This window comes from Choloepus didactylus, chromosome 9, assembly GCF_015220235.1.
Source record: "Choloepus didactylus isolate mChoDid1 chromosome 9, mChoDid1.pri, whole genome shotgun sequence".
In the NCBI taxonomy this organism is placed as follows: domain Eukaryota; kingdom Metazoa; phylum Chordata; class Mammalia; order Pilosa; family Megalonychidae; genus Choloepus; species Choloepus didactylus.
The window spans coordinates 90,037,117-90,062,744 of record NC_051315.1 but is presented as its reverse complement, the minus strand read 5'-3'; the positions used below and the strand labels follow the sequence as shown (position 1 = coordinate 90,062,744).

Below are 25,628 nucleotides of genomic sequence, written 5' to 3'. Positions count from 1 at the left end.
AGTTCCAGTTTCGTTCATCATGAGGACTTCTATTTTTCAGTTTTTCCCTATTTGTTTTTCCTCACACTTAAGGTGTAACCTACAGGATTTCAACTAAAAGCCTTTGTAGTCTTTGAACTCCAATGATTTTTATCCCCAAATCACTGAAAGTGCTGAAAGCTCAGCTTAGCTTTTCAGCTTATTTGTTATTGCTTATAAATCAGCAAATATCTCAAACATAAAAGCAGAGCTGAATATTAGGACCACTTTGCTGCCCTTTCCTTCTTTATGCCATTGTCTCCCTTAGAGTTCTTCATGCTTTAAAACTCTCTTTCATAGACGTTTTCTAGTAGACTTCAGTGGGAGGGTTGTTTTCAAACAGTCTAAAAATGCATACCTAGAAGCAAAATCTAGGTTTCATTTTATACTTTTATTTTCTTGGTAAGAATAAATATTACAATGCAGAAGTGGCTTGAAGCTATGTACCCAAGAAAAACATGTTCTTAAACTTAATCCAATTCTGTGGGCATGAACTCCTATAAACAGGACCTTTTGATGAAGTTATTTCAGTTAAGGTGTAGCCCAGCTGAGCCAGGATGGGTCTTAATCCTATTACTAAAAGCCTTATAGGGAAGGTCACAGAGAAAGAGAAAGGCAAAGGGAGAAGCCAGAAGTGGAAAGTGAATATACCCAGAAGAGAGAGATGGCAGGAGTGGCCACCATGTACATTGACACGTGATAGAAAAGCCAAGGACCAAGGGTTGCCAGCAGCCAGGTTCAGAATACCTCAGTCTTCTTGGAGAAAGCATCACCTTGATAACACCTTGATTTTGGACTTCTCTTAGCCTCAAAACTGTGAGCCCATACATTCACATTGTTTAAGCCAACCCATTGCATGCATATTTGTTTTACAAGCCAGTTAACTAAAACAAATGCTAAATTGAAATAAGTAAGTTCTAGAAATCTCAAGGGTAACAATATAAGAATAATATATCCATATAGTATAACATTTTTCATTAAAAATACCCCTTAATTTCTAGGCAAGCATTATATTTTATCAGGCCTATAAAATTGGAAATTAGTTAAAAGACTATGACAATATTTTCTTTAATGCTTAGTATCAATTTTAGGTTAATGAATCCTGTGATGACACTAACATTGTTAGCAGTAGTATTTATAATAAATAGTTAATATTTCCCAAGGACTTGCTAAAAAGCAGGAACTATGTAAGCTGCATGACCAGTGCTTAACAGTACAAATCAACTGAAATAAGAGATTTCTACTGAAATTGAATCAGTGGCCAATCACTAGAGTGAATTTCTTAAATCAATCTAAATTTCATGTCTTGCTTTACTAGTAATTATGTAAAAGGAGTTAGAGAAGATAAGACTTTCCTCGGTATTTCTGATTGGTATAGCCAGCTTTGAGACCACAAACACGTTTTCCCCAGTGATGCGACCTCTACATTGTTACAGTCAAAGCCTGACTCAGCTGCATTACATGTTACATGTGGTGAAGGGTATTTGACCCTGTTCTATATACTGAATACCTTAAATGTTCTGAAACCTGTGCATCTGAACTCTAGAAAATATTTGGTTCAGCTGTGTATACCTTGGCATGGTTCCCTGGCATCCTGGGCAAAAGCTCCAGGCTGAGAGAGGTGCAGCTGAAACTAACTCACTGCCTGCTCACAAACTGACCAGATATTCTACTTTGTCTGTGAGAGACTGCATTACTGACAGTGTTTGCCACATGGGAAGAGAGGTGGACAAGTATTAGGCAAATCCTGATTCAGAAACTAAGACCTTCTAAAGTAGACCCAACTGGGACGTGTATTCATTATTGTATAAATGACCTTTTCTAAGGTGTATCTCAGGTGGGGGGATGGGTACCCATCACTGTCATTTCTGCACTGTCCTTCCTTTCTGCTTAGTCCTTTTCTCCAAGCACGTGCACACACAACTGGAGTTAATCCTTGGTGCTATGATAAAAGAAAGAAGCGAGGAAGGTAATTAAATACTTTTCATATTTACTGGTTGATCTCCTCCCCATAGAACAGGAAGCTATAAACTAAAGCCTTCCCCACCTTCCAGCTTTTAAATAAATACATGAAAATAATATTATCTTCAACTGAAATCATACTATTTCATTTGTTTCAGATAAGGTCAAGGTATTCATGGCTTCTGGAAACTCAGCCTATGTTTGCTCTGAAAATAGTTTAACCTTAAAATTAGCAAATCCAGGAAGCATCTAAATGTTCAATCCATTTTCCTCACAGTTTTCCCAAACTCTTTGGAGACTTTTTGTCAAGTATGTAATATGCTAAATTTGACTATTTTAATAATCATCAGAGCTACTTCAAATAGTTTCCAATATTTTAAAGAGAAACATTCTAACAGTTCTTTTTTTTTTTTTTTTTTTTTTTTTTTTTTTTTTTTTTACAAAACAAATTGTACTTTCGATTGTTTACAGTACCATTACATAGTTGTACATTCATCACCTAAATCAATCCCTGACACCTTCATTAGCACACACACAAAAATAACAAGAATAATAATTAGAGTGAAAAAGAGCAATTGAAGTAAAAAAGAACACTGGGTACCTTTGTCTGTCTGTTTCCCTCCCCTACTTTTCTACACATCCATCCATAAACTAGACAAAGTGGTGTTTGGTCCTTATGGCTTTCCCAATCCCATTGTCACCCCTCATAAGCTACATTTTTATACAACTGTCTTCGAGATTCATGGGTTCTGGGTTGTAGTTTGATAGTTTCAGGTATCCACCACCAGCTACCCCAATTCTTTAGAACCTAAAAAGGGTTGTCTAAAGTGTGCATAAGAGTGCCCACCAGAGTGACCTCTTGGCTCCTTTTGGAATCTCTCTGCCACTGAAGCTTATTTCATTTCCTTTCACATCCCCCTTTTGGTCAAGAAGATGTTCTCCGTCCCACGGTGCCAGGTCTACATTCCTCCCTGGGATTCATATTCCACGTTGCCAGGGAGATTCACTTCCCTGGGTGTCTGATCCCACGTAGGGGGGAGGGCAGTGATTTCACCTTTCAAGTTGGCTTAGCCAGAGAGAGAGGGCCACATCTGAGCAACAAAGAGGCATTCAGGAGGAGACTCTTAGGCACAAATACAGGGAGGCCTAGCCTCTCCTTTGCAGCAACCGTCTTCCCAAGGGTAAAACTTATGGTAGAGGGCTCAACCTCTAACAGTTCTTTTAAATGGCAAATGAAACATTTTGGATGGCAGCAAGTCTAAACTATTCTGTATATTAGTATATTAAAAATAAGATTAGAGTTTGAGGAGGAAAATGCATAGGGTGTAAAATTTTTCATGTGGCTATGATGAAGCAAGAGGTTTGAAGGCAAAAGCAAATCTGGCAAATTATAAGTTAGGGTAGTGATTCAAGGAAGTCATAAAAGAGCAGACTTTTATTGCACCATTGAGACAGTTTGGTGCTATTAGTGGATTACAAAGCATGTGGGATTGTGAGGCTAGAAAAGGTGGAAGAATAAAAGAGTTGGTGGGTTAAATATTAACAACGAAAGATGTTCACTGACAGTTTCTGCAAACACACTCTAATAAATAAGATGTTCTAAGCACTCAAAATAGGAGCTCAGCAAAGCCACAAAAATCCATGCTAGTGATCTTCCCACCAGAGTTGGTCTCCTTCAGGCAACACAGGGTTTCTCTCTCATCAGAATTTGTGTGCAATGATTTTGCACTTGCCTTTAAAAACTGGCTACAGAGCACTGAAAGCAATGGAGTGTGGTGGAAATCTGTGAACATGAGTTCCAGATAGACCTGAGTTTAAATTTTAGAGTAGCACAATTTAGCCCCTCTTAGCCTCAGATGTCTTTTCTGTCAAACTGAAATCATCATACTTTTCAGGGTTGCTTTTCAGTGGTTCTTAAAGATATGTAATATATGCATATTAACTACCTGAGAACTCTTATTAAAATGCAAATTCCAGTTTGGAAATCTAGGGTGGGCCCTGGATTCTGAGTTTCTAACTAGCTCCTGGGTGATGGGGATGCACACTTGGAGCATGAGGCTTTAGAATTCTCCAAGCATTTATTCAGTGTACACTTAACTAAACTGCTAATTAATTATATCACGACAATTTTTTCCCTACCATACTTTTTTTTTTTTCAGAATATTTTTACACTACTCTCTTTGAGCTACAAAATAATCCCTGGAATAAAAAGACATTATGAATTACCATCCCAAGCGGAAGCTCAGACATACTGTGATGAATGGAAAAATCCATGTTGTTAAACAGGGGAAAGAATTGGTAGCCTGTGAGAGCCAGTCACTGGGTCTTCAATACACCTGACTAGAATTTCTTGATTTATTCAACTCTTCAGCTGGTTATGCAGACCTCAGTGTGATGTAAGGAAAGGAACCAAAAGCCTTGGTCTTCAGTGCATTCCAAAAAATTGAAGCCTGTTTTAAAAGTCCAGAATGTCTAATTTTGAAATAACCACATTATTAGATATCAGGAAAAGCTTAGGGAAAAAACATTTCAAGTCTTGTCTGCAACACATAAACAAGCTCTTTAGAAGACCTCACTCAATTCAATGGTTTTTTTAATTGTGAACTTAAACATATATACGTAACAGTGATAACTTTCCAGTGATTTCACAAGTAGTTAGAAAGCAAATTTCAAAGAATGTGATCGGTTAGTTAGTTAAAACAAACTAACATTAAGTAATGTTGAAGAGTAGCAAGAAAAATCACCTGAAACAGTCTTTTAAGAAGATAAACTTTCCTGATAACAACTGGACAATGATCTGAGCCATAATAGGCTGGGCTTCTGATGGTTCTATCTTCTGTTAATAGTTTTGCAAAAGAGAAAGAACTCTTGGGTACTGATTTTACAACCACATTCTAGCACCTTCTCAAGAATTCTTTTTTATCTTATTAGTTTCATCAGCACAGTTTAGCTCTAAGATTAAGCAGATGCTACATAAAATGTCCTTTGTACTTTTTGTTCCATTTTATTCTTTTAAAAATTTTCTTTGTAACTATTTTAATTTTTTTACTAGAGAAGTTGTGAGTTTACAGAACAATCATACATAAAATACAGGATTCCCATATACGCCCCTATTATTAATACCTTGCATTAGTGTGGTACATTTATTAGAACTCATGAAAGCACATTTTTATAATTGTACTATTGACTATAGTCCATGATATAACTTAGGGTTCATTGTTTGTATAGTGCAGTTTCGTGTATTTTTAAAAATTTTTCATTCTATTATATAGCCTAATATCAACATTCAGATACACACCATTTTATCTTTTAGTGCACATTTTTAGAAATAGGTAACATTCTATTTGAATGTTGCATAGTTACTCAAATAAAAATGCTGAAAGAACACAATGTATCTAGTTTTCTTTAAGATGCTGGTAAAATTATAAAGTGCAGAATCATTTGTTATAAAGGATTGAAGAGCTAAATATCCAAGCATAAAACAGAGCTTGGAGAAGGGTGGTAACAATTGTCAGTTGACAGTGAGATGGTGCCAATCCCTTATAATTGGGCACTGCATTTTTTTTTTTTCTAAAATCAAACAAGACATAATCTCCAGAGGGTTTTCTCTCATTGTAAGATTAAAAATAATAGCATTGTTTCTATTGAAAATGACAAGTGTTATTATGTGGGAAAACTATGCTTCTGGAAGCATCGTTTTAAGTTTTTCAAGTGGCAAGATCCATACCCTCTCTATTTGTATTTCTTCTCAAAAGTTTAATGAGGGTGTGGAAAGGGAGGAAAGCAAACTATTTATATACATCAGAGTCCTAACCATACCTGGAAAGGGAACAATGTAACCATAGTCATAGTATTTTGGTAAACCTGAAGAATCTGCAGGTCACATGGGCAGAAATAAGCTACCATCTGCTTCTACCAGCAGGTGGATGAGAAAACATACAGCCTTTCTCACTAATTACCTACAACAACACCTAACTCTAAATATTTTGCATGTAGAGACTTCCGTTCTATGTTTATAAATACACATATATGACAAAGCAACACTTATTTTAAAGATCTTAATATCTTGTTTGTTAAGCAATTAGTATTTAGGAGAGGGCCTATGTTGACAGCTCTGCAAACAGAAGTTTCCGATTCATCTGCTGAGGAGGTACTCACATACATTGGCAGGTTTCCTCATTCAGCTTTGTTTAATGGTTTATCCATATTCCACATAAAACCACCTTGTTTTTCCCAAATCACCTTGAAGATACATCCATGTACTTAATCTTTAAATATAAGGGTAGGAATTATAATCTGTCCATTCCTTGAATCTCAGGAAATGTCAATGGTAACATCACAATGTTTACTTTATTTTATATAATTTTTCTCCTGGAGACATCTGTGCCATTTAATCAAATCAACAAATAATTATAAATGAAGCAAAAAATCCAATTGTTATGAATTCCAGGAAAATAACATATCCTTCAACCATTATCCTTGTGTGGTTTCCATACTTCTAAAGCATCTAACCATGCCTTATTTAAGCAGTTTCTGGGTGGCAGCAAATTCTAGCTACTCACCAAAATCTATCCTCACCCCTTCCTCCTGGATAGAGCTGCACTACAATTTGCAGACTTCCTCGCCAGTTAGACACGACCATGTGACTAAATTCTAACCTATGGAATGTGAGCAGGTGTGATGTGTATTACTCTCAGGCCTCATACACTAGAACTTTCCATGCATGCTCCTCTATTCTTTTCTCCTTTCTGACTGACCAGGATGAAGGTAACCATGGTGACTTTGAAATCTAAGGGTGGAAAGTGCCACAAGCCTGGCTGCTTAAAATACTAAACTCTTTACCCGCTTAGCATTGTTACGTTAACAATAAATAAAATGCTATTGTATATGAGCCATCATACATTTTGGAAGACTGATTTGTTTTTAGCAGTTGGCATTGTCCTATACAATTTAGACAGTATTCCCAAAAAGTCTGAAAATCAATTTGCTGTATTTCTGAATAAAATAATGCCTAATTGATCCAATATGCTGCCCATTATATTTTCAACACATCAGAAATCTTTATTCAGTATTTCCTTAAGATTTCTTATTGATGATTTATATCTGTTCATTCCTTGAATAGAGAATATTATTGCCACTAAGAAAATAGGTTCCTAGAGATAAGTACACTCATCACGGAAGCAAAAAAGAAAAAGCAGCTGTTGTTTAGGTTTTAGAAACCAAAGGAATAAATATCAGAATTATGGTCACCATATTTGTCAAAAATAGAGGATTTACAGTTATATTTGATTTCAGATAAACAATGAACTGTTCTGATCAGTATAAATGGTATAAATGGTAAAAAATGGGGTATATTTATACTTTAAAAATTGTTTATTTGAAATTCGAATTTAATTGGCTGTTCTATATTTTATCTGGCAACTCTAATCAGGATGGATTTATAAACTTTGCCATAGCACAAACTATTGTATTGAAAAATAAGGCTGAATTAAAGGTCCTGGAAAGGAATAAGGAGAAGGAAACTTTAAAAATAAGCAAAAATGAAATGGAGGATAGAAATAAAATTAACAAATGAATAATAGAAGACATAAAAGAAAATAATAGTAGAAAGGAAGCAAATATTTGAATAAATGATAATGGAAACATCACATAATTAAGCAGAAGTGAAAACCTCAGAAGACAAGGGAGGATAGATAAGCAACGACAAATTGAAGCAAACTTGAAGGACATCAAAGAGCAAGATATTCTAAGAGCTAAGACCAAATTCTGAGAGTTAATTCTAAGAAAAATTCTAAGAGAAAATCTAAGAGGCTCTAGAGTAGAAAAAACATAAAAAGCAGACCATGGGCAAATGAAAAGAATAACGTTTCCAACAGACAATTGAGACATAAAGACAACTGGACTCAATCCTTAAAATTGCTACAAAGTCACCGGATTCATCAGCAGATAGCATGCCAGGCCCTCATTTATAAGAAATATAGCTTCATACATTAATTTATGCAAACATATTTGGTAAGGTTTTACAAAATGGTGTATGCTAGATATTAATCTCCCTAAATGCTCAAGGTTTACATGCAAAACCTTTATTTAAATATTATACTAATGTCACATCTCTCTAAACTAGCATACCCTGCACTGTGTTATACAGAATACTGGTGCCCCACAAGCACTGAACAGGTTTGTGAAAAGTTAAAAATTGGCCAAATACATTGGGAAATGATACATTTTCTTAGTGATTAACATTGCATGTCACATATAAAACACTAACAAGTCCTATAATTAAGAAATCTAAATTTGTTTAACCCAGCATTTATTATTAAACACCTTTGACCACAGAATGCAATATTTTTTCAAGAATACCTAGTAACATCCACAGGAAACTCCAGTTCAAGAAAGTTATTGTTTTCATAAAATTTTTATTTCTGAAATGTTTCATAACAGTTGCTTATAGGAAGAAATTCATAAACTTTGTCAACTATGATATTTAACCATATACAGAGAGGAAATGAGTAACATCTCCCTTTTAATTGTCACTCGTTTCGGCATTTTTCTTATTTCCATAGTTATTGGCTGTGCTTTTGCAAAAACAAGCACAAGAAAAAGATGCACTGAAGCAACTAAAGTTGGTGCTGAAATTTATGCCCAGCAGTACTTAACTGAAGAAGTATTAAAATTACTGCAGTACACATGGGAACTCATAGGCCCAGGATTTACTATCATTGAAATCACCCCTGAGTAGCTGAGTACATTACAAAACATAACACTGTAAAGCAGACTGCAATATGGGAACAATGTGCTAGGAAAGCATTTCAGTAAATAAAGACTCAGACTTTATGGCTTTTAGTAATACTTGTCACTTAATCACTTTATAAAGATTTGCTTATTAAATTTTGTAGTGTAAAATAACCATCTTCCTGAGTCTAGCAGTGATGTTGACATAGGTTTCAAAAAGCTGCAGCTGAAGTCTTCCTGAACCTCCCTCCCCCATTTTATTACAATATGTGTTGTTCTGAAATTTTCAATTCAGCTATAACAATCTATTTTATCAACAACATGCTTTTGCACTTTTTGAGATGATGCTTTGAGGCAGGTAAATGAAAATAAGTATGGCAGAGAGTCAATAAAAATTCTGCAAACTATCTTCAGTAGAGTACAGATTAAGGCAGCACATTATTTATTTATTTGTTTGTTTACTGTTGATTCTGAAGCCTATTTCTATTCTTACAACAGCTGCTTTATTGTTTTTGGCCATTCTAATCTCGGCTGACACTTTCAGATAGTAATGGCTCATACCCTTTGAATCAATACTAAATACTAAAGAGATTTTTTGGAAATCGTGCATCTTTTCAATTGCTGTTTGTCCAGAGGGCAAATGGGGGATGAATTCTAAAGTTTAAGACACATTAAAAATGCTATTTATTGCCCCAAACTCAGCCAGTTTGAATGAATAAGGACATAGATTCTTAATTGGGGTCCCTAGCTCTAAGACTTTTTAATGTAAAGGATATGTTTAAAAAGTGTTCCTTTCTTTGTTGTCTGTTTAACCTAGTTTTTTTTTTTTTTTTTTTTTTTTGCTTGTTTGTTTTTTCAACAGCTTGGCCACATAAACTTTCATGCTTTTAGGATTCTTTACAAACTTTATTTTAAAAATATCTCCTAAATGGAATAATACCCGAAGACAAGTCATTATATGTTGAGAAAGAAAAGAGACTGATATTGAATTTTTTAGCTTCGTATTGGTTTGGAGTCTAAGAAATTCAAATTCCAGTTTAATTTTCCATAACTAAATTTTAATTTATGCATACTAAAGATTTTCTATTTGGTATAGTTTGGAAATACCCAATCGCAAAGTACATTGGATTGAGTGCTTTGAATTCTAAAAGGAAGCCCTTGGGGAATCTTTCTAGTAACTAATAATTTTATTGTTTTTGGGGGCAAATCACATATATCCATGATCCAGAGACTTCCACAAACTTAGCAAAATTTTATTCTTTTTTTTTTTCATTTATAATTAATGTGATTTTTTGATGTGGTAAGAAGAAAAATGGAAATTGTCACAGACTATAAATATAAAGGTCTAACATTTAAAAAAAGAGATTTTAAATAGGCTCACTGTATAAAGTATGCATATAATTTTAAAAAGCAGTGAATTCAATTGTTATCTGTATTGTCTAGTTTTTATTACCTGAAACATAGAGAATGTTCACATCAAAATACTTTATAAATTTAGCAATCTAAAATTTATGGGACATTTATTTTTGGTTACAAATTCAACTCTAAAATTCTTTGATATTTTATGCCATGGTTAAATTATTTTAAAGTAAATATTATGAAAAGTAAGCCTTTAACATAGTTTCCCTGTCTCTATCAACAAGAAATATATGCTCTTCTCACCATAGGAGATTTCTAGAAATTAAAATAGTCCTGAATATTGATTTAGTGACTGTGATAGTTTAATATCATCTCTTTTAATATGTTTTTAAGTGGCAAGTTTAGAAATTATTATAAATTAAAGTGTATAGATCCAGGGAATTACATATTAATAAAGTTGATATATCAGCACATTTTACATTAGGACTCACAAGTTAGGAAAGCAGAATCATAAAATACCCCTGTGTAGGAAAACGAATACCAATGATGAGTAATTCTAAACAGCATATTCACGACACCTCAAAAATGAAGCAAATTTGGGCATGTTGCTGTGACATCTACACTCCCATCCTACTTGGCTTCCAAACCAAAATTGGATTAGAGCCATTCTACTTTGTACTTCAATACAAAGAGCAAATAAGAGAATTCTGGGAAAGCACTAACAGGGAGCTGAATTTCTCAACCACATTGGAAGCAGAATTACAAGTTCATTTCCACCCACACACACATGCAACAAAAGGATTCATTAAGGGCAATATAACATACTTTTGGATACAAATGACAAAGTTATCTGCAGACTGTTTCCATAGCCTGTGTCTGCAACACCTCACTCCTTAAATTTATCCCACACCTCATCCTTACTACTTCCTACTCACCGCGGAAGCATTCACCGGGAACTTTTGAACCTGACTTCTGTTTTTCTCTCCTTTGGTTTTTCTCACCTTTGGCAATCACCACAGATGACAAGACACCACGGAAGTAAAAGGATTCTGTAGATGTTTAACAAACAGATAGGAAAGGACTGATAGGACGGGAAAGTCCTGTCAGTCCACAGTTTGCCACAAAACTCTGGTACTGACTTTCCCACGGACCAGAATACAACCAAATAGAGTCACTCACTATCTTCTGAATGTACCCTGTCCGGGTCTCATGATTCTGCCCCTTGGCATACTCTGTTCCGTTTATCTTGAGTGACCTACCCTCAGACTCAATAAATCCTGCTTATCCAAAGCCAGATATGTGCTGCCTTCTCAGTAAAGCCTTTCCCAGCTCCAGGAGGCAGAGTGACTACACTTGTCACAGAGTTTTGCAATTGTCTACATAGATAATTCCCCATTCAACTCCAAATGCTTCGAGGACAGGAACTATGCTTTATTCATCTTGCCACAGTACAGTTTACTGAATATTGTTGAATGAGTAAAAGACCAGAAATTAGGATTCAATTGCAATTTAGCAACAATTTATTGAGTACTCACAGGGTGCAAGACTTTGTGTTAGAGATTTGGGAAACCCAAGTTAAAAAAGATGGAAGTCGTTTTTCCAGGAGCTCACAGAAAGGAGCTTCCTTGGGGAGACAGGTTCAGGGCAGATCATGGTAAGTGCTCTGACAGGTAACTGAGCCTACTGTACTCTAAGTGCAGAGTGATGAAAATGCTTTTGTTTCAACCACAGTGAAAAGCACAAGGCATCATCATCATCAACATTATCATCATTATCATCACTTAGCCATTTTACTGAGAATATTTCTTTTAAATACTTAAAAAAAAACATAAGGTAGGAAATATCCCCATTTTATAGATGAGGAAAATGAGATTTGAGGGGTTAAGCTACTTGTCTGTCCATATAGCATGTAAATAACAAACTTGAAGTTTGAACACAGACTTCAAATCCCACATACTCAATCTTCTGAGGTCAAAACTCTTCATACAAAACACATTTGCCTAAGAAGTACTAAAGTATTTCTTTAGTAGGAATCTGTTTCACTCAATTTTTATCTAAATAATGATAACCTATGATAGACTCTGGGAAGAACAGGTTATATCAATAAATTCAATTCAGGGACACCTTAGTACAAAGCCTAAAATGTACTTAAAAAAAAAAAAGCCTGAAGTACTTTTTTCTATGAGAAAGTGTTCATAGAATGAATGTGTTCCCTCTTTTCGGGTTTGGCCACGCTGTTTAAATAACTTAACTAGCAATTTGAGCAGCTGGTGTGTTTATTTAATCTCTCAGCATTTTAGCATCAGATTCTAAAGTAGAGAATTATCAGTTCCTTCTTCCTCAATCTTATGCTTTTTAACACTAGAAAACTAATGAGATATCCTTAAAAATATATCCTTTAAATACTCAAAAGAGGCTGCTCTTCTAGAAGAAGCAGGAGTAGTAGCACTATTACACAGATGTATGCATCGTTTTAAATTTTTAGAAATACTAACAAACAATTGCTTTTAAACATGGGCACCTTGCAAGAAAGAAAATAACATGGATATGTAAAATTTAATATAAATTGGATTTTCTTTGTTATGCACACATAAGAAATATGATTTGAGGGGTGAAAGACATGGGGAAAGAGAGTTATGAGTTAACAGGCATGTACAGCTGATGGAAAAAAAAAACCTCAAATATGTGAAAATGTGACTTTGGTAATATTGCCAAGGTTAGAGAGGCTGAAGTAAGTATGCTGAGTAAGGGCTGGTTCTGAAGACAAGAATCACCCAGGGACACTTTTAACATGACCAAGCCCTTAGGATAATTCTTCAACATTCTGTTTGATCTCATCCCTCCTGCCTATATGCCTTCTTAGCTTCTACTATGTGCCATTTCTCTCCTATAACAGAAAACATATTCCGGGACGAAGAGAGAAGACAACCCAAACTTTGCAGTTTATAAACGAGTTAATTGCGGAGGAACTATTTAATGCAAATGACATAACAGGCAAGGCCCAGGAAAGCAGAGCAGAATGCAGCCTGAGAGGCCCTGCTCTCCAGCAGCACGTGGCACACCCATCACATGGCACACCCACTGGCGCTAATAGAGCTTAAGCATTCACAATGTGGGGCTGCAAACCCCTCAGCAGAGAGGCACCGTATACACACCAGATATGGAAAATGTATGAGGAAAAAAGATTAACTGACAAAAAGTTAATTAAAACTGCTCTGATTATGAGGTAGAATTTAACAATTACTTTAAAAAATGCAATGTGACACAGTGCAGCACTGCAGCTGAATTAATCATGAATGAGAAGAGCGATGTTTAATTTTTGTGTGCACGAGAAAAACACTCAACAGATTTGACAATTAGAGCAGGGTAACAGCATTGCATGGCACAATGCGAGGCGGGTTTTCCCAGTGGTTTACTGGGAGGGAGCTAAGCAGATGTGCTCAAATATTTACAAATGCACAATATTCTCATGCTTTTCGGCTGCCGGCTCTGCTGATTCCCAAGAAGGCTCCTTCAATCTGGAGGCCACTGCAGGAGCGGTGCGTACTGTTCCTTGCAACTCAACTGGACTCCACAAGCCAAACCCACTGCTTCCAACTCCCCTCCCCCACCCAGCCACTGTCTTTGGGAGAGCAGAGGCTGCCAGCATGTGACAAAATGAGGGAGCTTTTTCAAAGACTCAGCTTCCAAGATGCAGCCAGATTCACTTTGCCCCCCAAAAGTGGTTGGCTTATGTAACCACCATGGGTAAACCAGGGGCTGCACTGAAAATTCTACAGCTGTGTGGGGGAGAAATTAGATTGCTGCTGAGTAATTTCTCTTCAGTGAGCCTTTCCACAACCCACCATAAGCGCTGTGTTAGGCACTTTGCACTTCAAGCTGTAAGGTGGTCATCAAGCACCAACTAACACCTGCCAGCAAGGTCCTATATGAAATGCTGTGCTTTGTGAATTCCAAATAGTCAGCCTGGATATTAATGCACAAAAAGTCTTTCAATTATTAGTAGAGCACGGACTTTTAAAAAAATTACCCAAGCCTCATTCTCCAAGTCTTCACCACCTCATACTAGGCATTTTTTTTGGGCGGGAGGGGGGGTGTCTGGAGGAACAGACTCTTAATGGTTTGCTACTATGTGCTCACCCTGTTTAACCTGCTCATTTCTGCCACATTCCAATTGTCACATTCTTCCTGTATATCCCATAATTCCCCAAAACCCAGGCTTTGGAGTCACAGACCTGAGCTCATTTGGGGCTGTTCCGTTTAGTACTCATGTCGTCTAGGAAAAGTTCTTCCACTTCTCTAGCTTCTATTTCTTCATCTCTTAAGTAAAAATAATGATGCTGAAATGAACACCGTTGGTGCTCTGCCCAGATTCCCTCAGATCTCTCTCATGAAAACCCCTCCCCAGCATCCAGGGCTTTTGCTTCAAATCCTGAATTTGTTACTCTTTCTGGAGGACTGCTTTTGGGCCATTAGAACCATTTTGCCTTCCTGGGCATGGTGCTGGAAGTGCCGGGGAGTTTATATTCACCACTGGGTAATCTTAAAACAGACCCAGGAAGGCACATAAAAGCCCAGCCCTTATGCCTTTAAGTGGACAAACTGAGCTGTGATTTGCCCTCCAAAGTTTCCTGGAGGTTCAGATTGCAGCTGGGGCTTCACCTGAACTCATGCTCCGCTGGCCTCTTCCCTTGCCTTGTCCTGCTTCCCTCACACCCTTACTGGCTTCTCTTGGGAGCCCTACCTTAAAGGAAAGCTTGTACACACATCCTCTCATCAGAGTCTGCTCTGGGGAAATTTACCAAAGACAAGTATCTTCCTTGTACAACTTCCAAGACAACTATTTCCGTGTGTAACTAAATGAAATTTTATATCTGTCTGTCTAACTGTCTATCTATCCATCATGTAGAATAATACCTAGGAAGTATGAAGTACTTGAAAAATGTCATTGCCATATAATTGTCACTGTTTTGTAGTAATGGCTACTACCACCCACAATTTCTAGGGTTGGCTGCCAAACAATGAGTGTTCCTGTAATGAGTACTTTAAACTTTAATATTACTTCAGTGTTTGTTGTCCTGTTTTAAGATGCATTTTGTGAGAACTTTGAGATTAGGGACTCATTCTACCTCCGTATAGTGTAACATTCTAAGATGCATCTGATTTGATTCAGTGGTTCTGATTATCCACTCAATAAATAAATATGAACTGATGTTAATCAATTCATGTGTCTTATTATGGCCTGATATTATTAAAATGTATCTCAGAAGAGGGTGGAACATAACAGCTCAGAATAACTGTATCTTTCCTTGGTTCAAGCCAGGAAAGGAAGGAAAATTCCATGCCTGGATGGAAAATTTTCACTAAAAAAAAAAATAGGCTCCTTTATTTTCAACAAAGTTATAAAAAAGAGATTTCATCCTATTAGGTATCTTTTGTACAAAATCATTTGCATAAATTATATATGGTAAGTTTTTTTTCCTTTTATGCTCCCATAATGATCATATTTAAGTTTTTAAAACTTTCTGTGCATCTTCCTTTTAAATACAAGTACTGTAGCAAAAAAAAACCTCTGTGCTGTCATACTGTGCCATTGAAAAATATTTCTAGAAAGGGTATGCAAATTATATTGGAAATGTTATTACAAATAGCTAGCTAGTTATATTATACCCCAAAATGATTGCTTAATAAATATATGCATAGGGTCTATTTTAATAGACAAGAAAAAATAATGTACCATTGTCTCGTGACATGAGTGTTACAGTTTCATGTGCTATATCATTTGATCATCACAGCAGTCATTTATAGTATTTATAATTTATCTCATTAGTCAAGTGACTAGTGCGTTGGAGATGAACAATCTAACAAATAGTTGAACTCTGCCTTTCATAGTGTGGCATTTAATTGTTTCTTCCAAAAAAGTGACAAGTGTTGCTTCTAGTCCAGGTTTTTAAAGATGTGAGTCTGCAGTCACCATTATCTCTCTCGCTCCATCCACCAGCTGAAAGCAGAGGACTCAGGCACCCTTGGGGATACAGGGATCACAGGATGGGAAGAACCTGGCCCCATGAATCACTAGAGAGAGGAAAACCACCTCCCAAGTAGGACCACCCACACTGGACTGAGTGAGAGCCCATACCCTTAAACATTAGGTAAACGGACAGTGGTTTCCACGTGGCAGTCAGTGTGTATAAGCACCTGCAGAGGCTGTTACAACAAATACATATTCTCAGACTCAACTCAGAGCTTGTTTTCACAGGTAACTATGAGGCCAAAGAATCTGCTTTTTAAATCAGCACCTCAGATAACTCTTTAACAACTCCACAATAGAGAAATATTGCTATGGTGATCACAGCTCTTTCTCCCTCCATTCTCCATTAGATTGTAGAACTTTCCTGCCTTTCTTTTAGATCAATGACTCACACTGAGTAAATTTTCAACATCGTAAAAGTTATTTCTTTATGTATGGATTATTTGTTAGTTTGTTTGTTTGAAATAGGAAACAGGGAGAAAAAAATCTCCCAGTATCTACTCTTCAGGCTTTTAAACATTCAAACACTGAAGTGGGTCTGTGCACTTTTATGTGTAGAGCTTTTTTCTTTAAGTGATAATTTTGGTTTGAAATTGGTTGTGACTGATCAAAGGAATTACATTAGTAATATTTTATGCCTTTTTGACTGCACCCAAAACTCCTCTATGTCACAAAAAAGTTATCTCTGCATCTACAGATCACCTCTTAAGAAAGTATATACCTTTCTTATGTCAGAATTTATACATCTTTTTTCTATTTTCATGGTCATTATCATTGCAATGAGTGTTATATTGCAGCAAAAGACTGAAAGGTTCTAAACATTTTTGCTATTCTCACATTCGATTTATTCTTTTTTGTTATGATATTTAAATTTTAAAAATCCAACAGGCTGTTTTAGTACTGTTGGATGACAAACTTCCCAAAGATTTCCAAAAAACAAAAGCACTATCAAAATGAGGAAAAAAAAAAAAAAAAACAACCAAAAGAAACACTAAGCAAAACTCCAGAACACTTTGCTTCAAGCAGTAACATGAGCTGGCTTAGCAGTGTCTACAAAGAGCCAAACCAACCTGGTAGAGAGAGAGAGAGAAAATCATTAACTTGCCTAGTTGCTTTGGCTAGATATTGCTAGTTGTTCTTTTTTACGGAAATGTTTTGGCAATAGGGAGAAAAATATATATTGTAGATTGAAGAGATTAAGAGCTTGCTTTACTCAATTGCATGAATTTACTTTTTAAAAATATAAGTTGAAGAGTTAAACTTTCTACAATGTTGGTGAAAGACTGAATTAGTAGCAGAAAATAATGGCATTTTCTTTTTAAATTGGATACTTTCCTGACAGATTGAGACATCACTTTTCTCTTTGAAACATACTTATTTAATAGTTAGATTTTGTCTTTTTTAAAGCATATGTTCTCTTTTCAAAATGAAATGTCTATATTCATCAAAAGAAAAAAAATGAATGATTATTGACAAAAATAACGATGCTCCAGAAAGCAGTAGACTTAATTTTTTTTTTAATTGACTTTAGCCAGGATTCTGAAAAGACAAAAGGAGAGGAGAGTTTAATTGGCATCCGATCATCTCCTCATGATTCTATCATTTTATTAAATATGTGAAAAATAGTTAATAAAATAAAATTTCACTGTGAAAAATATGTTAATTAGGCAATTCATTTAAAATGAAGAAAATGGTTCATTTAAAGTACTAAAAATAAAAAATTAGATTTGAGATTTTACAAATACCTAATTATAAACAATCAGTATCATTTAATTCTTTAAAAAGGTACAAAATTGAAGTCTAAATTGAGGACTTCACTTAAATAGATAATTTTGCCTACCATGCTTTAAAAATCATATTTTAAATTAAGGCAATGGAATATGGCCATCTTTTATCCATTTCATGTGATACTACAAAGTATTATTACTCATTTTCCCTTAATATATACTAATCATTAATAATGAAATAATATCTATTTAAAAATTACAATGCAACTTCTCCTCTTGAAGCCATCTTAAATTCTTCTAAAGATTCATAAATCAAGCAACATAGTGTGATTATTTGCCATTTTTAGAATTTTAGTTCAACCCCTGGACAGATCATTTTCAATTCACCATCTTTTGTTTGTGTTGCAACATTCTGCATCTCTTGACACTTCTGCAGAATACCTGTTATAATGTTTGTCTCTTCACCTCTTCCATACCCCAGTGTTCACACCTCCAGGAATTATCATGTTACAAGTAAACAAATATGTTCTATCTACCAGTTTGCAAAAGTGGGCAAAACAAGGTTTTTTTTACCACTACTCAACATACACTGTAAATACATCTCATGCATGCTTATTAAGTTTTAATTGAAACATTAAGTCTGAGGCTGAATTACTATTGAATAATCAGCCTCTGTTAATTCTTTCACACTTTGTTCTGCAAATAGATCTACACTTGCTTTTTGTATATGAGAGGCATTAAGGACTCAAAAAAGTGACTTAGAGATTTTACCAACCCAGAAAAAAAGAAAGAAAGAAAAAGAAGAGGAAATAAAATGTTTTTCATCTGATTTTAAGATGACCAGATACAGGAGAATAAAAATGTATCTCCCCAAAGAAATGCCATCTTTTGAAATGTAATGTATTTCTTTGGGAGAACCTCTGGGATCTTAACCAGATGTGGTTCTCAGTTCAACAAGATCGTCTATTACTAACCTCCTTATTTTGTAATTAACAGTATTTTTTAGAGCAGATTTAGGTTTATAGAAAAAATGAACAGAAAAGTACAGAGGGTTCTCACATAGCCTCTCCCATCTCCTTCCCCACCTCCCCTAAACTCCCATGGTTTTCTCTTTTATTAACACCTTGCATTAGTGTAGTACATTTATGATTGATGAACCAATATTGATATGTTAATATTAACTAAAGTCCAGAGTTTAGATTAGACTTCACTCTGTGCTGTACAGTTCTATAAGTTCTAACAAATGCACAGTGTCATTTGTCCACCATTAAGGTGTCATCCAGAATCGTTTCACTGCCCTAAAAATCCCCTATACTCTACCCATTCATCCCTCCCCTCCTCTCCCCACCCTGCCCCCCTGAAACCCTGTGTGCCAGTTTGAATGTATTATGTCCCCCAAATGCCATTATCTTTGTTTTAATCTTGTGTGGGCAGACATTATCAGTGCTGATTAGATTTCTTTGAGTGTTTCTTTGGAGATGTGCCCCACCCAGCTGTGGGTGATGACTCTGACTGGATAATTTCCATGGAGGTGTTGCTCCACCCATTTAGGGTGTGACTAAGTTGAGTCACTGGAGCCATATAAATGAACTGACAGACAGAGGGAACTCAGTGCAGCTGTGAGTGATGTTTTATCAGAGGAGCTACAGACAAGAGGGACACTTTGAAGAAAGCACAAGAGCTGCAGATGAGAGAAAGTTTGAAGACGGCCTTTGAAAGTAGACTTTTGCTCTGGGGAAGCTAAGAGAGGACGAATGCCCCAAGAGCAACTGAGAGAGACATTCTGGAAAGAAGCTGAAGCCTAGAGAGGAACATCCTGGGAGAAAGCCATTTTGAAACCAGAACTTTTGAGCAGACGTCAGCCATGTGACTTCCCAGCTGACAGAGGTTTTCTGGACACCATTGGCCATCCTCCAGTGAAAGTACCCAATTGCTGATGTGTTACCTTGGACACTTTATGGCCTTAAGACTGTAACTGTATAACCAAATAAACCCCCTTTTATAAAAGCCAATCCGTCTCTGGTGTTTTGCGTTCTGGTAGCATTACCAAACTAGAACACCCTGGCAACCACAATCATTGCACTGTCTCTATAGTTTTGCATTTTCCAGAATGTCATATCGTTGGAATCATACAATATGTAGCCTTTGACACTGGCTTCTTTCAGTTAGTAATAGGCATGTAAGGCTTCTCCATATCTTTTCCTGGCTAATTTCCAATTTAATTTATGGATTCCTTATTTTCAGGAAAGACTAAATGATTCAAAAGGACCTGATTCAGGCAGTGGGTACAATCAGATCAACCACTGGCCAAAAAACACAGGGGGAAAATAGAACAGTGAGATAAACTAGGGAAATATTTACCCATCTAAAAAAAATAGAACAGTAAAAATATGGTTCCAGGTTTACCTAGAATTATTTTCACAGAGCCATAATCACAGAGGTGTTGTGGAATGTGCAAGAAATTAATACTGTATTTCCATTCCTAAAGGCAATGAAGAGGAGCTAGAAAATTGTGTGTATGGAAAAACTCTACCATAAAATGTCAAAAATTATACCCCTGACCTCCAAGCTGCTTAAATTGCTTTAATCATTATGTTATTCAAGAAAGGTACATATTGATATAGTTTTATTTTATTGAGTATGTAATATATGGCAGGTATCATGATAGGTGCCAATTTACCAAATGGGTAAGAAATACATTTGTAATTTATATTTATATATAATAGAGAATACCTCAAAATTTATTTTATATATATATATATGGTAGAAAAAATTTTAAAGCTTCAGAGCCATGTTAAGTTTAAATATTGGCTGTTCATGAACATTAAAACACATAAAAATCTTCATGTGGGGATGTACATTTTCCTAAAAATAAATCAAGTGTCAGAGTTAATTTTTAAAGATCTCTTACCTTTTCTTACAGGGACATGAAAACTTTTCAAAAAAATTAAAGTAATGGTGTTCTTTGCTCTATGCTGGTATGCACATGTCCCTGTAAATCAATGGGAAATTGGGATTGTGTGTCAACCATCAAAATTTGGGAGAAGTTGGTATATATTGAGGGTATTTAGTATATTGGACGTGGTGCACAAAACATATCTAGTCTGATTAAAGGCTTGAATGTTAGTCCTGCAAGTATTTGCTTTCAAGAAGTGTTAAGTGGTTGCATGAACTCCCTCTTGTTTTCTGAACACAGTGTTTAGAAAGGCTCTTGGTCCCATTCAAGGATTGTTCTCTTAAAATAACTGGTAAGACAATATTGCTGTGAAGGTCTTCCTTAGCGGCTAACATCTCTGCGAGCCAAAGAAGGAAGAAGGGTTTTCCCTGTGAGCTAGTGTTTTGTTAATTTAAAATTATAATCCCTACCCAGATAAAAATAACCAGTCAAGAAGAGTAAATTACTTCCCATAGGTAGTTACACATCGTTGAAAAATATCTTGATATTATTGAAAAAACTTGCGATTTGACAACATTATTTTAAGCATGCGAATCATTCACTAGGTCCTTAAAGGATAAATTTCCCATGAGTACCAACAATGAGCTGCACGCAGCCTACTCACCATGGAAAACACCAATTCCTTTTAAACTCCCACCTCACACCCAAGCCACTGTAGGCTCCCAGCCAATTAAAACATGCTTCAAGTGTGTGGTGAAGCATGACCAGTCCCTCCCAACCACGACAGAGGGTCCATAAGCAAAGCAGGGATAATTCCCATCAATATGCCTCCCACATGGAAAACTGTTAAATGTGTCATTCCCTCTCAGTGGTATGCTTGGTGTAATATGTTCATTTTTGTGCTTATTCTTATGTTTCAGGATGTTGTGTAGGAAAAGGTGTCTAGACAGAATGGAAAGAGCCTTTTCAGTACTCCTTGTAATGTTTGTAAAATAAATGAAAAATAATAGATCTAGGAGGTCATTCTATGGTGGAAACTTTTAGGAGGAATGTTTTCTGCAGTAGTAGAAACCGGGAACATACCTGTGAAATCTGAGTCTGCCCCCAAATCTTTCAGCAAATTCATCCTCACTGTGCAGGATACTCTAGGAACTAAAACAGAAAAAAAAAATGATATTATTACTAACTCTTCAAACCATTTGAGTATGACTACTAGACATTGTAAGGTTTTATCGAAACTGTGATTTATTCGCCCAGATCTATAATATTGTGCTTTGTATACAACTATACATTGTACATGTCTGGGTAATATGTGGCTCTTGTTATATAATAATGTTAATTAACATTGAAGGTATTTCGTATTTCATATGTCATGGGGACTAAACAATTTAATAATCCCTACAAAACTTGGTGAATACATTAGGTCATGAGAAAGAAATGTATTTGGAGATATGGTCTGTGACAATTATATGTCTACCATTTATTGGGCGTCTACTAAATGTCAGGCATTAAAATTTATGATCTACTTTTATCTTTATATAGTTATTAAAAAGGTATTATTATGCTTCAATTATAGCTGAGAAGAATAAAGCTAAGAAATCTTAAGTAACTTGCCCAAAGTCACACAGAATTCAGACTCAGATTCAGCTACAAAAATCAGTGTTCTTTCCAAAATACAATAGTTTTTACATTTTCTGTGTGCATGGGAAATTTCTGATAGGGGCCTGATCTGTTAGAAGTGCTTCTGGCCTAGGTGAAAGAGCCAGGCATTGACACTATTCTTCTGAGTTTGGAAATCATTTTTATTATATGGCTTATATTGCACAGATTATAAATCAAAGTTTTAACTATTGCCCAGAATATTCTATCACTTATAGTTAAGAACTCATCAACCCAAAGAAACTAAATATTGGGTGTTCCAAGAGGTTTTTATACATTCTACTGGTAAATATGAATTCTTCTAAAGCAGTTTCACAAACTAGTAGCCCACAGACTGAGCCAGATTTGACCTATACATATATTTAATTCAGTTAGTAAAGTGTTTAAAAATATTGAGCTAACATTTTAAAATCAGTAGATTTAATATAAAAATGAAGAACTTCTTTTTAAAAATTCAGAAGGTTCTAGCAATATTGTGCCCACATTCCCAAAGATCACCAAATGGCCAGAGGCAAGCAGCAGAAACCCCAGAAGATGGAGCAAGGGGACCTGTGCCCCGTTTGCCACATTTCCCAACAATTTCCGATGCCTCCCCTATCTTGCGGCTGTAGACTGCCTTTTAAAAATCACATTCATATTGCTGTTTCTCTGCTGCTATATCACCATCAAAAATTATAAAATGAGAAATGGATTTGGAGGACTGAGTTTTATATGAGTCTGGAGGAGAATATATTTCTTTGTGTAAATGAAGAACATGCCCACATGTTTAATATAAAATACCTAGTATAATTCCTTAACATTTTTTTTTTTTTTGGCAGTCCCCTATAAGCATTTTAGTTTGTAATCACTGTTGTAAAGCCATGCTTTTTTCGCCCATAATTCCTGAAATCCTGAGAGGGGCTTCTGCAGCTGGGAGTGTAGGAGACTGGGAGGGAACAGTAAGCTAGAGCTCTGCCAGCCCTCCATCTTTGCCACCCCTTGCCTCTCCTAGAGAAGCTTATTTTTTTTTTTTTCCTAATCTGTTTTGTTTATGGTTTCAGAAACAACTTTTGTTTAAATACTTGGTGTTGTGATTAAAACTGTTTGGAAACTGTGCTTTTGATAATGGATATTATGACATCTATATTCATCTTCAGCACTTTGAGGCAAATATAACCAGGATGAGGCATAATGGCATTCCAAATCCCAGAGTGCTTAAACCCATCAAGCTCCATAGAGGAAGAGTTTTGGTAAAAGAATAGAAATATAATTTTTAACAGAGCAGGAAGTAAAACCTAGAGAGCTCTTCCTTTCCCTTTCCATGGTGATCTCATCCATCCAACTTCACATAATGTCTATTTGCTGATGACCCTCAAATTTGAATTAACCCAAATCTTCCCTTCTGAACTCAAAGTTCAAATGTCCAGCGGCTTCCTCATTAGAAGCTACAAAAAGTGTTTAACATGATGGGCTCTGGGCCATATTACATAGGTTTGACTCCCAGCTCCTCCAATTACTGAGAGTCTCATAAAGATCTTAAACTTAACCTGTTCAAAATTAATCCCTTGATTTTCTTGCAAATCTGATCATTCCCCAATGATACATCATCTAGAACTGTGTTGGCCAGAAATTTGCCACCTCCTCCCCACTTACCCTCTCCCTCCATAAAGAAATCATTAGTAAGACCTGTCTTCATTAATTTTTAAACCTTCCTTGAATCCAACTTTTTTCTCCTTTCCTATTCTCACTTCTCCTGATCCAAGAAACCATTATTTCTCATATTGTTTCCTACTAAACCTTCTTACCTAGCTCTCTGATTTTACTCTTCCCTCTTTCCAATCTGTTTTCCAAGCAGCAATAGCGAGATTGGTAAAACCAAAACAAATAATTGGATTCTGTTACATCTTGCTTAACCCTCTCAACAGCTTCCCATTGCACTAGAAATAAAGTCTAAATTTCTTAACAACTCGAGCTGGCCCTCAGCTCTGGCTTCATTTCCTAACATTCTCCCCCTCACTTACTGGTTCAAGACAGCCTAGCCTCTCTTTAGTTCCAGGAATATACCTTTCCTTTCTGTGGCCTTCACACTTGCAATTCTCTCTGCCTAAGATGCCCATTCCTTTTTTGCAGAGCTGGCTCTACTCAAATTCTAGGTATTGGCTTAGTCAAGTCTTCAGAGAGATCTTTCTATAGTACCTGACATAAGGAGATCTCTCCTATCGAAATTTCTGTTACTACACAGTGCTTGTCTCCTTCATGGCACTTACGATAATATATAATTATAGACAACAATTATCAGAATGAATGAATGATTGAACAAGATTGAATAAGTGAATATATGTATAAACAGATATATAGACCTTGCTTGTTTTCTCACTTACCTCTTTTTTCTCACCAGATTATAAGCTTCACAAGTGAAGGGACCATGTTTGCTTAATTTTCACCAAAATATCCTACTACCAATGAATATTTGTGGAAAAATGCATTTATAAAAAGTAAATATAAAAAAGACCAAAACTATGAATAAGTTCAAAGAGAAGAAAAAGTTCAAAAAAGATTAAAAAAATGTAGATGATCAAAAGTCATTCGAAAACAATATTTTGACTGCCTATAAATCTATCACTGTGCAACAGAGCTGAAATGTGTTAAGAAAACTGTGTCACTTTTGGTGTTGATTCCATGAAGGAAACCCCTGCCCACCCATAAAATGTGTCATGATACCTCCATGAGAGAATCGTGCTCAACTTCTCATTGATTAGAACATGTGGTAATGATTATTAAATTATCACAAGAAATATGATTAAATCAAGCCAAACCTGAGCTCTTAAAGGGTATCAGAATGAATCATTAAGAGGCTCTAGGATTTATCTCGTTGTTTCTCCAAATGACTAATTAATTTGAGAGGAGATAGAGCTTTCACTTTTAGGTAACAATAGTATTATTTTGATTTATTTTTATTGACTGCTAAACAAGTGTAATATTCCTACCCTCTTATACTAGAGTAGAGCATCAGTAAAAGGTAAAAGGAAAGAGAAATGGGTTATCTACATGACGTGTTAACGTAACCTAACAATTTATCATAATCCAAGACAGCCATAAAGATTACCCTTCTAGAGACATTTTTAACCTGAAAAATATGAATGTTCACAAGAGGAACTGACTGTAGTTCTGTTTTAAATAAGAAGACTTTTTTACTAGGTTGCTAATTCTCACCACTATGTAAACAAGGATCGTCATGATGCATATAAAAGTCCAAGCTTCTAAG

The 25,628-nt window shown here is 35.7% G+C and overlaps 1 long non-coding RNA gene across 1 annotated transcript in view; it reads right to left on the bottom strand.

Annotated features, from left to right (window-relative positions):
- LOC119544848 overlaps positions 1–21,846 on the bottom strand; it is a 180,433-nt gene extending 158,587 nt beyond the window's left edge. The window contains exon 1 of the long non-coding RNA XR_005218938.1: positions 21,809–21,846. This is a non-coding gene — a long non-coding RNA (uncharacterized LOC119544848). The remainder of the gene's footprint in view (positions 1–21,808) is intronic.
- Positions 21,847–25,628: the final 3,782 nt, after the last annotated feature.